This window comes from Neopsephotus bourkii, unplaced genomic scaffold, assembly GCF_033783945.1.
Source record: "Neopsephotus bourkii isolate Nb327-2 ecotype Australia unplaced genomic scaffold, CSIRO-AGI_Nbou_v1 NB_107, whole genome shotgun sequence".
NCBI classification, from domain to species: Eukaryota; Metazoa; Chordata; class Aves; order Psittaciformes; family Psittacidae; genus Neopsephotus; species Neopsephotus bourkii.
In genome coordinates this window covers 13,625,178-13,639,668 of record NW_026900624.1, presented here as the reverse complement: position 1 = coordinate 13,639,668, position 14,491 = coordinate 13,625,178, and the positions used below count along the sequence as shown (strand labels likewise).

At 44.5% G+C, this 14,491-nt stretch overlaps 1 protein-coding gene across 2 annotated transcripts in view; it reads left to right on the top strand.

Annotated features, from left to right (window-relative positions):
- GSG1 (germ cell associated 1) overlaps positions 1 to 14,491 on the top strand; it is a 92,645-nt gene that overhangs the window by 57,632 nt on the left and 20,522 nt on the right. The window lies entirely within an intron of this gene.

Here is a 14,491-nt window from a genome sequence, read left to right as displayed (position 1 = left end):
CACTAAGCCTCTGTGTGTGTGACAGAGAGCCAGCTCTATCCACCCATCTGGTCTTTCTGCATGCCTCCAGCAACTTCTTCCTTTAGGGTGTGTGGTTTTTACAAGGCAGGTTGCAATAGGAAACTCATGATATGAAAAGTCTCATCATGGGATCAGAAGAATAAAGCATGCTGCCAGTTTGACATACTAAGGAACTCACACCATAGTGTGACTGAGGTCCTCACACCATAGTCAACAGTGTCCCCTCACCTAGGCATCATGTGTTTCACAGGCTTTTCTGAATGCCAACAGCCAACTAATACAAGGTGGGCAGGTCAAAGCCATGAAAATTTAAGATGTGGATATCTGGATTTGCATTTCCATGTGCAGTAATAGGGGTGAAGCTATCCCATGTGTGCCATGCCTTTGCTGAAGCTCTTCCCAGACAAGCAACTTGTGTCTGCTGTATGTCTGCTTGTTTTGTCAGGCCCCACACATCTGCAGACATCACTACCGCGTGTGCACAGTAGCCCTTGGTGTAACAAGATGAGCATTCACAGTGACATTAGGTAAGACAAACATCAAGCTTTTGCAAGCCCAAAGGAGGAATGGACCAAAGGGAATGGGAGATGGGGTGTGGATTTAGGGGTGGAGGAGGTATGGTCAAGCTTGGCTTGAAGCATCCAGAAGTTACTGTTTCTAGACGGGGTGGGGTGGGGGAGGAAGGGTAGGGGAAATAGGCCATGGTCTCTCTCCGTTTTCTTTAGATGCCAGAATCTGCGCTTGGGAGAGGTCTGCAGCTGAGTTCCTATGCTCTCTGGGATACTTTCAAGTACAAATTCAGCATGAATTCAACATATGCTATTGGGACTTGCTTTTCTGGATAACTATCTGCAAACACACGTTGCATGTTAACCCCCTCAGTCTAAATAGCATGTCTTTCCACCTGACAATACTTAAACCCTTTCCTCTCTATAATGTGCTATATACTCTGTGCAACATCCTTCTGGCTGGTTGCAGGAAAAGTGGAAGTGTTATGCTCCACAGAATTTGCTATTTCTTTGCTTGTCATGACATGGAGAAGGTGGGGTTGAGCCTGAGCTAACATGTGGGTTAAAAAAATAGAAACCAACAAGTTTCATACTTCTCTGTAGTGGTGCCACTGATATGTTTGTGTGTTCATATCACACCTATTGGTGTGATACAGTAATTTGCAGAGCCATATGATAGGTCTCAGAGCCATATGATAAACTGTATTTGTCATTCATGAACCTGAAGGGTTTCAAATGGGAGCATTCATCCACCAGAGAGGAAAGGGTGGTGGTTTCCTTATAGCTTCATTCAGTTCTGAGGAAGCAGATATTGGAAGTCACACCTATGGTTTTGGTCATTTCTTTAATGTGTCTTGTCATGTTCCTGTCCCTCCAAGGACTGCTAGATTTCCAGTACTGAGGGAAGATGATGTTACAAGCTCAGTGGTACAAGAAAGGGGAGGATTGTGCAGTCAGCACTGAACAGATATAACTCTTGCCATTCACAGTCTTCTCTTTTGTTGGTGGAGGTTTTTTTTTGGTTTGGTTTTGTCTGGCCCAAGTACTTTGGTAAAGTGTACAAAGAACAAAACCGACAGAAACATCTACATCTGATTTTTCCAAAAACCTGCCAGACTGACTGATCTTCTGAAGTTGGGTGATAGGTACAGAGTTGAAAATGCCCTGGGCTTGTAGTATTTGTGTAGGAATGGTTTTTCAAAAGCTTTAACAGGCAAGAACTGCAATTGTTTCCTCCTGGACTTGAGCACTATGAATGGGATCTATGCCAGAATGCATTCCCCACATCCCACTTACCACATCTGGGAAGCCCCAAAACTTTCCTTGTTTCTTAATAGGAATAAAAAAAAGTAATATGGGTATGAGATAAAGAAACCATTCCTACCACAATTTGCAGAGTAATTAGAATTTAGTTTTGTCCTACCATGTGAAAAGGACCATATACTTCAATCTTATGTTGGAAAGGGAAATGAAGATGAATTATGATTCCTCTGACATCTCATGCTGCTGTAGAGTACAGACATTCACGCTGTTGTCTCTGCAGCAGTTTTGGAGATTCTGCCAGACTGGATAAATGGCAACCCATTTGCAACTGGCCAAGGGCTTTGGACTAGTTCTCAGAGGGCCAGTTAGGCCTTGCCATCCCAGGCATTGTTGCATGGGCTGAATGTGATCCTCAGGCTGAGGTCCTGAACACCTGGAAGAGGCAGCATGAACTGACTGGGGCTGGGAATAGATGCCTGAACCTGGAAAACATGAAACCTATGAAATCATAACTTTCTTCTATGCTGTGGAGCAAAAGGTGTGGTGAGATGAGAGTCATCTGAAATGAGGTGATCAAACTGAAACAAGGGAAGTTCAGGTTAGATATAAGGAAGAAGTACTTTACTGTGAGGGTGATGAGGCACTGGAACAGGTTGCACAGAGAAGTAGTAAATGCTTCATCCCTGGCAGTGTTCAAGGCCAGGCTGGACAGAGCCTTGGGTGACATGGTCTAGCGTGAGACATCCCTGCCCATGGCAGGGGGCTTCTAACAGGATGATCTTAAGGTCTTTTCCAACCCAAACCATTCCATTATTTCTATAATTTCTATGATTTCACTGGTGTGTCCCTATTTTTATGACAGGGGAAACAACTCAGCATCTTGTTTCCCCTTACTTTAACCTCTACCTCTATCTCTTCCTTTTATTTATTTATTTTTTTTATCATTGGAAACAGCCCAGCTGAAGACATTTGCTTGTAACAAGCAGTGTTACCTCTGCCCCAGCAGACCCATCTGAGCTGTCACTTTCCCCAAGCACCTCTCCCATTCCACATCAAAGAGGCAGTGGCTGGTGGTATTCTCCACCTGCACACGAAAGCCTATGTCATCCATTCTGGCAACCAAGGAGGTTTTCTTTATTGGTTTCTCCTGCTCCTGGCTCATTTCTCTCTCTGCCTTCTGTGGCTGCTGTATTGCGCAGTGTATGCTACCAGTTGCTTCACCGACAGGTTTTACCACTTTAGTGAAGAAAAAAAAAAACACTGCAAGCACCAAGAAATGGCACGAGTTGACCGTTCCTTATTATTGTCCTTTCATTCAGTGCTGACAAAGGGAATTAGCAGCGTGATCCTCCCTGCAGCCTGGACTGCAACTGGGTCATTGGCTGTAGAAATGGACCTTGGCTAAGAGGCCAAGGCAAGGGCAAGTGCCATTTGTGCTGTGTTTGAGGTTTAATAATGGGACATTATTCTATTTACCTGGTGCTCCCACAGGCTGTTTCCATGTGTTAGCTCTGCTCAAGATTTTCTCGACTTAGAGCAGATGTTGGTGTCCTCAGAAAGTTGTAAGACCTCCCTGTGCAGCCAGAGATAACGTTTGGAGGATGCATGAAGGCCAACTGTATTTGCTTCTCACTTTCTGCAACATCTTGCTTTTTTTTTTAATCCTAGGATGCATTTATTTAAGTAACGTTATAGGGTCACAGGCTCTACAAGTATACAGGAAAGGAGAATGCTAGCCTAGGAAAATGAATGGTGGAGACTGCAAGGGACCTGGTGTATGAACAAACCATGCAGGCACATTACTTACTCAACTAACCTGGAAGAACAGCCCAGAGGCGGCTTGCTAGGGAGAGCAGGGGTACCTCTACTGGTGTCCTCATAACGGGGAGGGTTGGTGGGAGGGGAAAAGCACCATAGTTAGAAGGGAGGAGAAGGAAAACAGGGGAGTGTAGCTGAGATGGAAAGATCAGCTGGGCATTGGAAGGGTCAGGGCAGGGAAGAGAAGGCTGAACACCATGGGTGTTGCAGCCAATAGGAAAAGTACCTCTTTGCTCCAAGTCCCTGAGCAAAGTGCAGAGCACTCTTAGGAGGCTGGAAGTCCTTTCCCTCCTGTTGCTGTTTTATGGCAGAAGGGAGATGTCAATCTCTAGGTCTTCTTTTTCATTCCCTGACAAAGAGGGAAATTATTCCTTTGGCTACAGAGGCATGGTTCCCTTCTGAATGAGGAAGTATCTACACATGTCACAATATGGGCCAGCCTCTGAGTTTATTTGCAGCAGCACAGAACTGGAAAAACTCGCATCAACTTCATAGCAGTCTTTCTAATTTTGAATCAGGGGATGAAGCAGTGCTACCGTGTCAGGAAACTGGTGATAGAGAATTTGTGAGGGGGAAAAGCTACAAGCACAGAGACCGACCACTGAAGTAATCTCTCTCTTCTTCCTTGCTACCTGCTCACCTGCTTCTTGTCAGCTGTCCATTGGTCTTCTGAGAAGGAACATAAATTATGCTTTGCTTTCCCTCATACACACATTTCTGTGTCTTATCTGTGTCTTTCTGTGCCTTATTCATTCACAAACACAAGTATTTTCATGACTCCATTCCTTCTCCTTTTGTAATCCACAGTCACCACTTTCATGGCTCCCTTGTGTTTCAGGCAGGATATGGGCAGAAAATAGTAACACAAGATTCAAACTAGAAAAATGAAAACCTATTATCTGGGGGAAAATAAACTCAAAGTTAGATGTTTAGAGGGCGGGCCCTTTGGAACTTGTGAAAGAAATAAAGCTGGAAACAACAAGGACAGCAGACAGAGAGCTGGAAAAGAGCTTGCAATGTGATAAAGCACACGCTTAGAGAGTGAGAAGGCAGCCAATGTCATTTAGAGCTCTTCAGCTGCTGATGTCCTTCTTGCATCCACAAATCTCAGAACTATATTTCACCCCTGAGTGGTCCTATCAGTGGCAATGACAACAAAAGCTGAAGGTTCTCACTGTTGAGAGGATTTGCCTCAAATCCTATGGCAAGGAATTACTCTAGTGTAGTCCAAGCAGTGCTGTGGGACTGAGGAATTGCCTGGCTTCTCTGTGGTGCCTTCATACTAGTCAGAGACATCATGTCCGTGTCCATGCTGGGAGCGTGTAGGAAGACATGGGCTAGACAAGGGGGAGGAGAAAGGGAGCATTTACCATATTGCCTGTCTGTGGGGATAAGATAGCACAAAGAAGAAAAAGCCTGGGCTTTTTCACTTCAAGTGTGCTTATAAAGGGTGATGCTTGTGAAGTGTGGAACAAAAATCAGCAAGATGTCTCAATGGCACAAAATTGATTGAATTTTATAGGTGTGCCTGGGCACTGACAGCCCTTTGAGATATACGATCAACCAGAGAAAAATGAGAATGAATGAACTTAAGCAAATGACATGGCAGACTGGTAAAGCGTGCATCCCAAGGATGGGCTCCATGTGACTCAGCAGCAGTGGTGCAGCCAGGTAGATGAGCTCTGATCAGGCAGTGAACACTTGTGGGCTGCACTGCTGCTTACGGAGGTTCCTCCTGCTGCCTCTCATGTGGTTATTCCAGTCCAGTGCTGTCACCATCATTGTTCAATGTTGAGGCGATATCCATGCCATTGGCCAAAGAGTGGACATGACGGAGTTTTGGAAGTTAACAGAGACTTCTGCATGTCACAGATACCAAAGTATTGCAGAGTGAAAGCAGGATGAAAAATGGAAGCTGCAAAGTCTTTGGTAACTAATGTATGTCTCCAGCCTTCCTCTTTGCTGAAAACTGATTCTGCCCAGAACTCAAGGAACTACTGGTTATCCTTTCTCCCTGTGCTAGCTGGCAGCTGAGTCTGTCCCAGCAGCAGCTAATGCTGCTCACCAGCATGGCTTGCTGGGTATGCACTGTGTTCTTCCTAAAACGCCTGGAAGGAGTTGTAGAGCTGAGAGGCTTCTCCTCCCAAGAGAGCAGTCTCTGAAGGCAGGCTGCTGTTCAGCCAGTGCCTTGCTGGGTACCAGGTACTGTTTGTAAAGCTGAGGTCTTAATACAAGGGCAGCTTGCCGCTGTGATTTAAAAATCCTTTTGTGGTCTAGGGAAATGTCAGCAGGCAGAAACAAGTAATGGGAGGGTTTGACCCAGACACAAAGAAGCTGTTGTTTTCTGCCTGTCCTGACTGTCAGTGGTGTTGGGTTGCTCAATGCTACTCAGGAAAACAGCTCTGGAATTTCTCTGCCTTTCCATGAAGGCTGAAGACATATGAAGTTAAATGCCTCTGCCTGAATAAACACCTGCCAGGCTGTCATGGGAAGAGCTGGGATGCTGAAATGCAACAGGGTGAGAACTGGCACTAGGCCCAAAATGGGAGTTGAGGAGAATCCTCTGGCAAAGCTGGCATCTTGGTTTTGTTTCCTTGGTTCCCATCTGCATGTGCAATCGATACCCAGGTGGTGGAATGACTAAACTTGCCCGCTGTTGCTGCTGCTGCTGGGTTTTAGCTGCACTGAGCAGTGGGGAGGAATAGAGGGGAGGGTATGGGTGTGAGAGAAATTCCTGTCTCAAGAACCACAGAAGCATTTTCATGCCTGGGATACTTTCTTATTTGCTTTCCCCCAAGGTGGCCCCTCTCACCTTGGAGACAGTGTGACACCTGAAACCATGGTCCACATAATCATGAGCCTATTTACAGCTGCAAAGTCAGGAGCAGATGACGTATTTTGCAGGTCCAAATGCCAGCTGGGAGGTGCTGGATATAAAGGAACTGGGGGGTACCAGAAGAAGACAACAGGGTGACATTCTGGCTCAGAGAGCCTGTGTTTTCACAGAGGAGAGTGGAGGATGTGCTGTGCCAACACTTGGCTGACTGATTTGTTTTCTGATACATCCCACTCTTGATGGGTGGCTCAAGGAGGATCCTTCTGTGTGCAGACTTGCTCACAGCTGGTGGAAACTTGCCCAAGGCGTCTTTGTCTGCCATCATAGCCTCATTGAGAAAGGAAAGGGACATATCAGAAATTACCCAAATCAAGGGAGGGAAGGAGTTGCAGTGGGATTGTACAGATCTGCACACTATCCTCCGCTCACTTGAAGAGTCCCATCCTTTCCCAGGCAGTAATTAATTTTCCTATGCAGCCCTCACATCTCCTGGAACTCAACAGCAGAGACACCAGCAAGCATTTGTGCCCAGTTTCTTCTATCACAGATTTGCTATATTTAATTAAGGTCCAGGCCATTAAAACAATTATGTCTAGTTATCACAGAGAGGGTCCTCACATACCTCCTGTCTGAGCACACTGCATCTGTAAAATGCTGGTGCCAGGCAGTCCTGTGTGCTGGACCACTCTCAAAGGAGAGCCCTGACTGTGGAGATCTCTGCCAAATGGGATCATAAGTAAGAAAACAAGCGTCAACCTGAGCACTTCAAATGGTCAGTCTCGACAAAGAACTCATCAGAAGGACCTCACAGGGCTCTGTGCTACCACTAGTGCTATTCAACACACTTGCTATGATCTGGAGAGGAACATGAGCAGCAAGTTAACAGTTTACTCATGGCCCACGATTATTCCAGAGGGGCGATATAGAGCTGGCTGCAAAGGACTGCAGAAAATCTCCTGGTACTGAGTGGCTGGGCACTCTATGGAAGATGAAATTCAGTGGCAGCTAATGCAAGGGAACTCCACAAGGAAGAAAACAGCCTGGCTCTACAGATACACTGAATGGTTCTAAGTCAGCTGCTGCTAGCAGAGAAAGAGATCTTAGATTCATTGCAGACAGCCTGCTGAAAACACTCTCTCAAGGCTCTGTAGAGGTTAAAAAGCCAAACTGAAATGTTAGGAATGAGTACAGAAGAAACAAAGAACATGATTACACTTCTGTGTACTTCATGGTCTGATGATAATTTGAATGCTATGAGTGCTTCTGGTTACTCATTTGAAGAGCATAAAGAAACACTAGTAAGAATAGAGAGGACATCAACAGTGATCTGAAGTAGGAGATAGTTTCTGGGCAAGCACAGATTGCTAATCATGGAAAAGAGATAACTCAAAAGGGAATAAAAAATGGTATGGAGAATGTCAACAGAGAACTAACATTCATGCAGCCTCATATCACAGAAACTAATGGCACCTGATAAAATGGTTAGGCAACAGGTTTAAAACAAACAAGCTATGGACTTTTCCACGTAGGCATCAAGGAATAATGGAACTTGTTGCCATAGACTGAATGTGGAAGACAATGCATTAATGGGCTGGGTGCATCTATGCAGCGTATTTCCTTCTGAATTCTTCCTGAATGAATTCATTCCTGCTGACTGAAGCAGCACGGATGCTACCTGTGCACCATAAGTGTCTTAAACAGCAGACTAATGGTGGGTTAGCAAGTGTAATGGGATGTACTTATGTTTCCTCTGTTTCGTACATTTCTTTCCTTAATACCTTGTGACTGCCAGACAAGAGCTACCGGTTCTTCAGCCTGAGCTTGTAAAGGTAATCTTACGTTTTCAGCAGAACCTTTCTTTTTTTTTTTTTTCTTATGGTCATTTCCCAAATTAATAGCTGACACCTGGTGTGATATTACAGGAGAAGTGGAAAGTGAACCAAGGAGCTGGAGAAGACCACAAACTTCCAGATAAAGATCTTATGGACACTGCTAATGTTCTTTGCACTGGTGTGTTTTGCCGTGTCCTAAACCAGAAACAGCGACTTTTGAGTGAAAGCAGGCAAAGATTGTGGTCATTTTTTTTAAAATGAGAGAAGCATTGTCTCCCCTATTAGATTTGCCAGGACAGTAGATATCCTTATACATTTAGGAGGTAGATAGAAGAGACACATAGTCTTCTCTTGCTGGATCAGCAGTAAACACAGTCTGGCTGTCTGACCCAGTTACACCTGTCCAAGTAAGAAATGCCAAGTTCCGTATCAGCAATGAAATTTGGATTCTATGTATTTGCAATAGTGAGTTTTGTAGAAACAACTGAGTAAAATTTGTCCCCAGGGTCTCTGGTCTTTCCAGCTTGCACAGATTCATTGCTTGGGGCTTAATTTCAATTGAGGAGAATAATTTTACATTAATAAGCTGGAAGGAGGTATGAATTGTCCACGGACAATCTTTGCAGAGGAGAAGATAACTAGCTACAGGTCCAGGACTGTGGGGTAATGGTAAGAGAATCATGTTGGCTGTGGCTTAGCACAGTTTCAGACATCAAGCAGCTCTGGCCACAGCCTCTCTGGGGTTGTTTCACAAAGGAAGATCATGTTGCAGCTCTGGGAAGGAGACAATATACTTTCTGCAAACAAAACTGCATTTTGGTTTATCTGGCCCTTTCCATTTCAAATGCTTTGATTGCCAATGTGTGCCATGTCATTTAGTGACCGACATCTATTCAGATACTTCAGCATTTAGGATATGTGTCCTGAACCATTTCAGCTGTGGTTCTGCTTTTTTCTTTCCTGTTCTGCTCTGCCCAGTTTGACTCCACCTTCTCTGCCTGCCACCGTCCTCAGCAGACAATGTTTTTCCATTTAATTTTATGAGACTAACGAAAGGCATTCTCACCCCCTCCCCCAGGCCTGGAGAAGAAAAGCCCACATCTGGAGTCCATTCACAGCTGCAAGATCTCTTCTGACATTCCTTGCTTTGAAATCCAATCCGGGTAACCTTCTGTCTAAATACTCTGCAGAAAGGAGCTTTGTGAGGAGAGTCCGTGAAGAAGCCTGTGATCCCTACATCTTTTTGCAAGTGCCAGACTTCGAGACTACAAACTTTCTTCCTCACAAGGCAATTATTATTTGGGTTTAGGGCTTCCTAGTTTTGAGGTTGCCAAATACCCGTTTTGAAAGCAATTCAAAAAGGGAGCGTTATTTTTCTGGGGTGTGAAACATACCGAGCAATGGTTAAATTAAGCTGTCTGAAGCATTGTATAGGTTCCAACTTCCACAACTGATTTTGTCCAAACTGCCCAAACTTTAGATTTCTTCCATCTTCCTTGGCCACATAAATTGTTGTACTCTGACCCTTTCTTGCCAGGAAGGTGGATAATTTGTAATTCCATTTTAAATACCTTGGAACAGAGACTTACTTGTTATCTCTGTGTTTGCTTAGCCTGTATGTGCTTTCATCTATGACTGCATTGCTGAGTGCTTTACAATGCTAGCAACCACACTCATCATTGTCATAAATGCCCCTGTCATGATTAGTAGGACAAAGATAATTGATCTGGTATTTAAAGCCTGGCACAGAGGAAGCAGGTGTGTCTTTTCACTACAGAAAAAAAAAAAAAAAAAAAAAAGAGAAAAAAGAAAAAAAGACCAAAACAAAACCCAAATGAAAAAATTAAGGGCTTGTCCTGTTTCTTTTTCAATGGGATTCTGTCTCCTTTTGTGTTCTGATGAAGGCCAGTGACCCTCTGTGCCCTGTAACACATCCCTTTCCCTGAAGAGCTTACTGGTCTGGGGTGTTTCATACTGTGTTGGGTCTCTGGGACCTGAATGGGTTCAACTACCTTGATTTCTAGCAATACACTAAGGTATTGTTGCACTCATATGCCTGCTTGCCTGGAAACATCCACCCTGATGCTCCTTCTTGTACTGCAAATCTGAGCAGACTAGAGAGGCTATGTTCTTCTACATTAGTGTAAGCTGGGAAGTTAATTAAAGTTGTTAATTTTTTACTGTTTAAGTAAGTGAGCTTTATTCTGAGAATAGATGTTAATGTACATGCACTCAAGAGACAGAAGAATATACTATAAAAGAGCTGTATCAATTTTCTAGTTCTCAACCCCTGATTGATTAAAGGCATCCACTTACCTTTTAAAAAGTTAACTATTGCAGGATATGATTCATGCTGTCCTGTTTCACTTCATACTACTACAGGCACAGTTCAGCTCATGCGTCTTAGCTGAGAGGACAGTAATAAACCACAGAACAAAAGTGACTTAAACTATGGAGCATTTTATAGGGACTTGTCTGAATCAGTTTAGCTTTCTAGGCTGTTCCACATAATGTAACGTAATATAATGGTCTGCACCTACCTCAGCCATATTCGGCCTATATGCTACTTCAGTTCGACTCACATGTTATAACTGTTTCCCTGAGAAGACTGCTGAGGACACGGGGTTAATCGCTCTGGTGAATAAATTACTTTTTTTTCTTATATCAAGCTAGAATTGTTCTTTGTGTGACACAATCACTAGAAGATTTGGAATAGACATGCATTTTGGGGAATATGGCTGTTTGTGCTTGGAACTAAAGCGTCCCTAAGGCTTTGTATACACAAAGAAATACCTTTTTAGTGCTGGGATTAAATTTGCACAGGTATAAAAGGCAAGCATAATGCTCATTACTCTTACTGACGTTTTATTCTGAGGAAACAAACCAAACCATATTACTCCTCATGATTATTACTGTTATCTACTCTATGGCAATACTGAGAAGCTATGGCCCCAGTGTGTTAGATGCTGGTCAGAAATATAATAAGCCACCACTGTCCTTAGAGGTAAGCGCGATGCCAAAATGCAATCATGATCATTAGTGTGGCCATCACAGAGATCTGAGTCCCTGTTTCAGAGTGCAAGGGTTGGCCTGAAGGAAAGCTATCTTCTTTGTATGTGCTCTTCAGTTTGGATACCTTGAGGAAGATTTCTGTATGTGTGATGCTGACTTTCCCACCTCAGTTATTCTGTTGCTGGTGACCACATGGATGTCATCAGGAGCAGTGAGACCTGCCTCTGGAGGCAAGCAGTCCTGTCACATCAGGATTGTAGCTTTTCACCTGCTGTGGGAGGCAGGACATGGTCACAGATGCTATTACTATAGTTCTGGAGTTGTGGTTTCTTGTCACTGGCTCTTGCTGCCAGCATTGCAAGTGGTGTGCTTCCTTTTGACAGGGGGTTGAACCAGGGCAGGGCAGGGCTGGGACAGGCAGTTCTAAAAAGCTGGGCTTGCACACACAGTGATGAAACTTTGTCTTGGAAGGATGGAAGCAACTGGAATACGCTGCTTAAGGGAGAGGATCCAAAAGAAAATAGTTGCACTAATGGAAAGAGTTTGAGTGGAAGGAAATTTTCAGCTGAGTATCAGGACATCTATGCTAGCAACTGACTTTTGTTGGTGTGTGGAATAGCTTCCTAAAGGAAGCCCAGTAATGGAAGCCTAGCCTGTCAGTTCTGGTCTGGGCCCAAACTGAACTGGACACAGGAGAACACACTGCAGGCCAGGAAATGAACTTGCTTTGGCTGCGAAGAAGACTATGGGTGTGACCCTGCTTCATAAAAAAATCAATGCAAATGTTTCCAGTGACCTCGGGGAAGTCAGGCTCCTTCTAAACAGTAATTCAGTGCTGATTTTCCAGCTCCCTTCCACACTTGGAAGTGTTTCTTGTCAGTGCAATGGTGATGGCACAGTTATCAGGATTTTCAGAATCATGCCTTTCCATTCAATTTTGCCACTTGCTCCCTTCAGGCAGCTATCAAGGAACAAGAGTGCGAGTGTCTCTGAGATGCACAGAGCGCTAGGAGGAGAGACCCAGATGTACTTCTCACCATCTGGGATGAGAGAGAGCACATCCATGCTGTACATAAGGCCTGTACAGCTGTGTTTATTGGCCTAATTGAAACCCACCCTGGCCTCTGATCTGGCATAGGTAGGAAAAGGGGAAAGAATAGATGCCTTTCTACTGGGCTTGGTCCTTCCTCACTTGTGCCCTCTGCTCCCCTGGGACTCCTCTGCCCAGTAGCAGAAGCAGGCAACACTTTTGGTCTCTTGTGTTCATGGCTGGTCCCTGTGGACATCTCTGTGGCTTGCAAGATGCATCACTGAGGAGACATCCTACCAGCGCTCTGTACAGTCCTTCCTGATGTTCCCCAGTTACGCTCAAGTGTGTTAGCGCTGGGATGCACAGGGCAGCATGAGCAGGGTGGAGACAAATAACTGTGGTTTTAAAAGTAAATAATTTGAGCAACAGTAACCTCTCCACCCAGGTAATCACAGTGAACAAACATTCTGCATGTCAAAGGTGTTTCTGGAGATAAGGGTTAGCACAATAAGTCTCCTGCTTGCTCAGCTTTATCTAGTGGCACTTTATGCCACCTAGCTTGCTCTATGCTGAAGGCAAAGTCTTGTTCCTCCAAGCAGCAGCACTCCAGTAGATGTTATCAGTCATTTTCAAGGGCTGACATTAAGCTCCCAGTGTGGCAGGTATGGTGTTTTACAAGGGGTCTGGATTTAACCCCTAAAACTTTGCCATTGATTCAGAGAGTGCAGGTTTTCTCCTGGGGAAAAGAAAAAAGGGACAGATATGAAGAAAAACTCATTTCTGATGGCTGGGAAATTCAGCTTCATGGCTGCAATCTGCCCTTGTGCTTGCAAAGCAGGATGAGGCTTTTATTTTCCTTTTTTCTATTTTAATTACCCGTGCAAATACTGCTTGCTGGAGAAAATCTCCATTTCCTCAAATACTTAGCCACGAGGAGCTCAACAAAAGAAGTCCTGGAGATTGCTGCTTAAGATTTGGCTTTCTGACCTGCCTGCATATATTGACAGTCCATTACCATGTTGTGATGGTTGCCTAGCAAGGTGGTGACACTGGTGCTGAGTGCTACTGGTGGCAGTGACAGCTGCGTCACCCCAGAGGGTTGGTGAGGCTGAAACTCTGCAGTATTTGTTCTGCAACAGTGCAGTGCTTGCCTCAGTGTAACCACAAGTCATGCAAGTGGGTGTTGTGACAGGCTGACACTGCCTATGTGCTCACCTTATTTCTGTCACCCTGCAGTGGCTCCCTGGTTTGATGTTACCAACATCCCTGCAAGCACAAAAGACCAAGCCTTGCTGTGCTCTTATGGACACATGCAGTGGCTGAGCGGCAGTTCCTTAGACCAGCTGAGCTTGGAACTGTGTTCAAGAGCATACAAAACCACCCTCTCATCTGCAGTACAGTTATTTTCATGTTATGATGTGATAATCAAGACCGTGGCATGTAAGAGTGTGTGGTCTGTGATGCAGAAGCCTTGTGGATTGCAGGGTTAGAGGCAAAGACAACCAACACAACCTGTGTTGCATGAAAGCTTATCAAGGGTTAGACTTCAGAAAGTACATACCAGGGAGGGATCCTCTTGTCATAGGAACCCTTCTAGTGGGGTTTCTATGGAGGTAAACTTTTAGCCTGATGGTACTGAACTCATTTATCAGAAAAATTCAATTGCTGGCATAGTTGCATGTCATACTAATAATAGTGGGGAGGGCAACAACAGCAAAGTCACCTCAAATTGCACAGGCAGAGATGGATTCTTGAGTTCATTCCAACAATGAAATGCTATGGCTACCTTCTCATAGCAAAGTGTTGTATGTATGTGGGATGTGCCAAGGAGATTGGAGTCAGTATCCTCAAACACAGTGCCACTACAGAGGATGTGGGCATCATAGTAAATAATCTTTAAGCTAAAAACCTTAACAGTTTAGGAAAGACATCACTCCTAAATGTATAAGGGGAATAGCAATTGGGACATTTTCATGTTTTCAGTCCCCCTAAACCTCTGTGTCAAAGAGGTGTCCTGGCCCCTTTAAAGTCCTGGTCCCCTGACAGCTCATGTTATGGACCAGATTAGTATATTGTCCAGTTGCCCATACATGTAGAATTCCTCGCCCTAAAAATGAAGTACACAGGTAAGAACAGGAGGACTTGCACCCTGTGCTAGGCTCATAAGGGT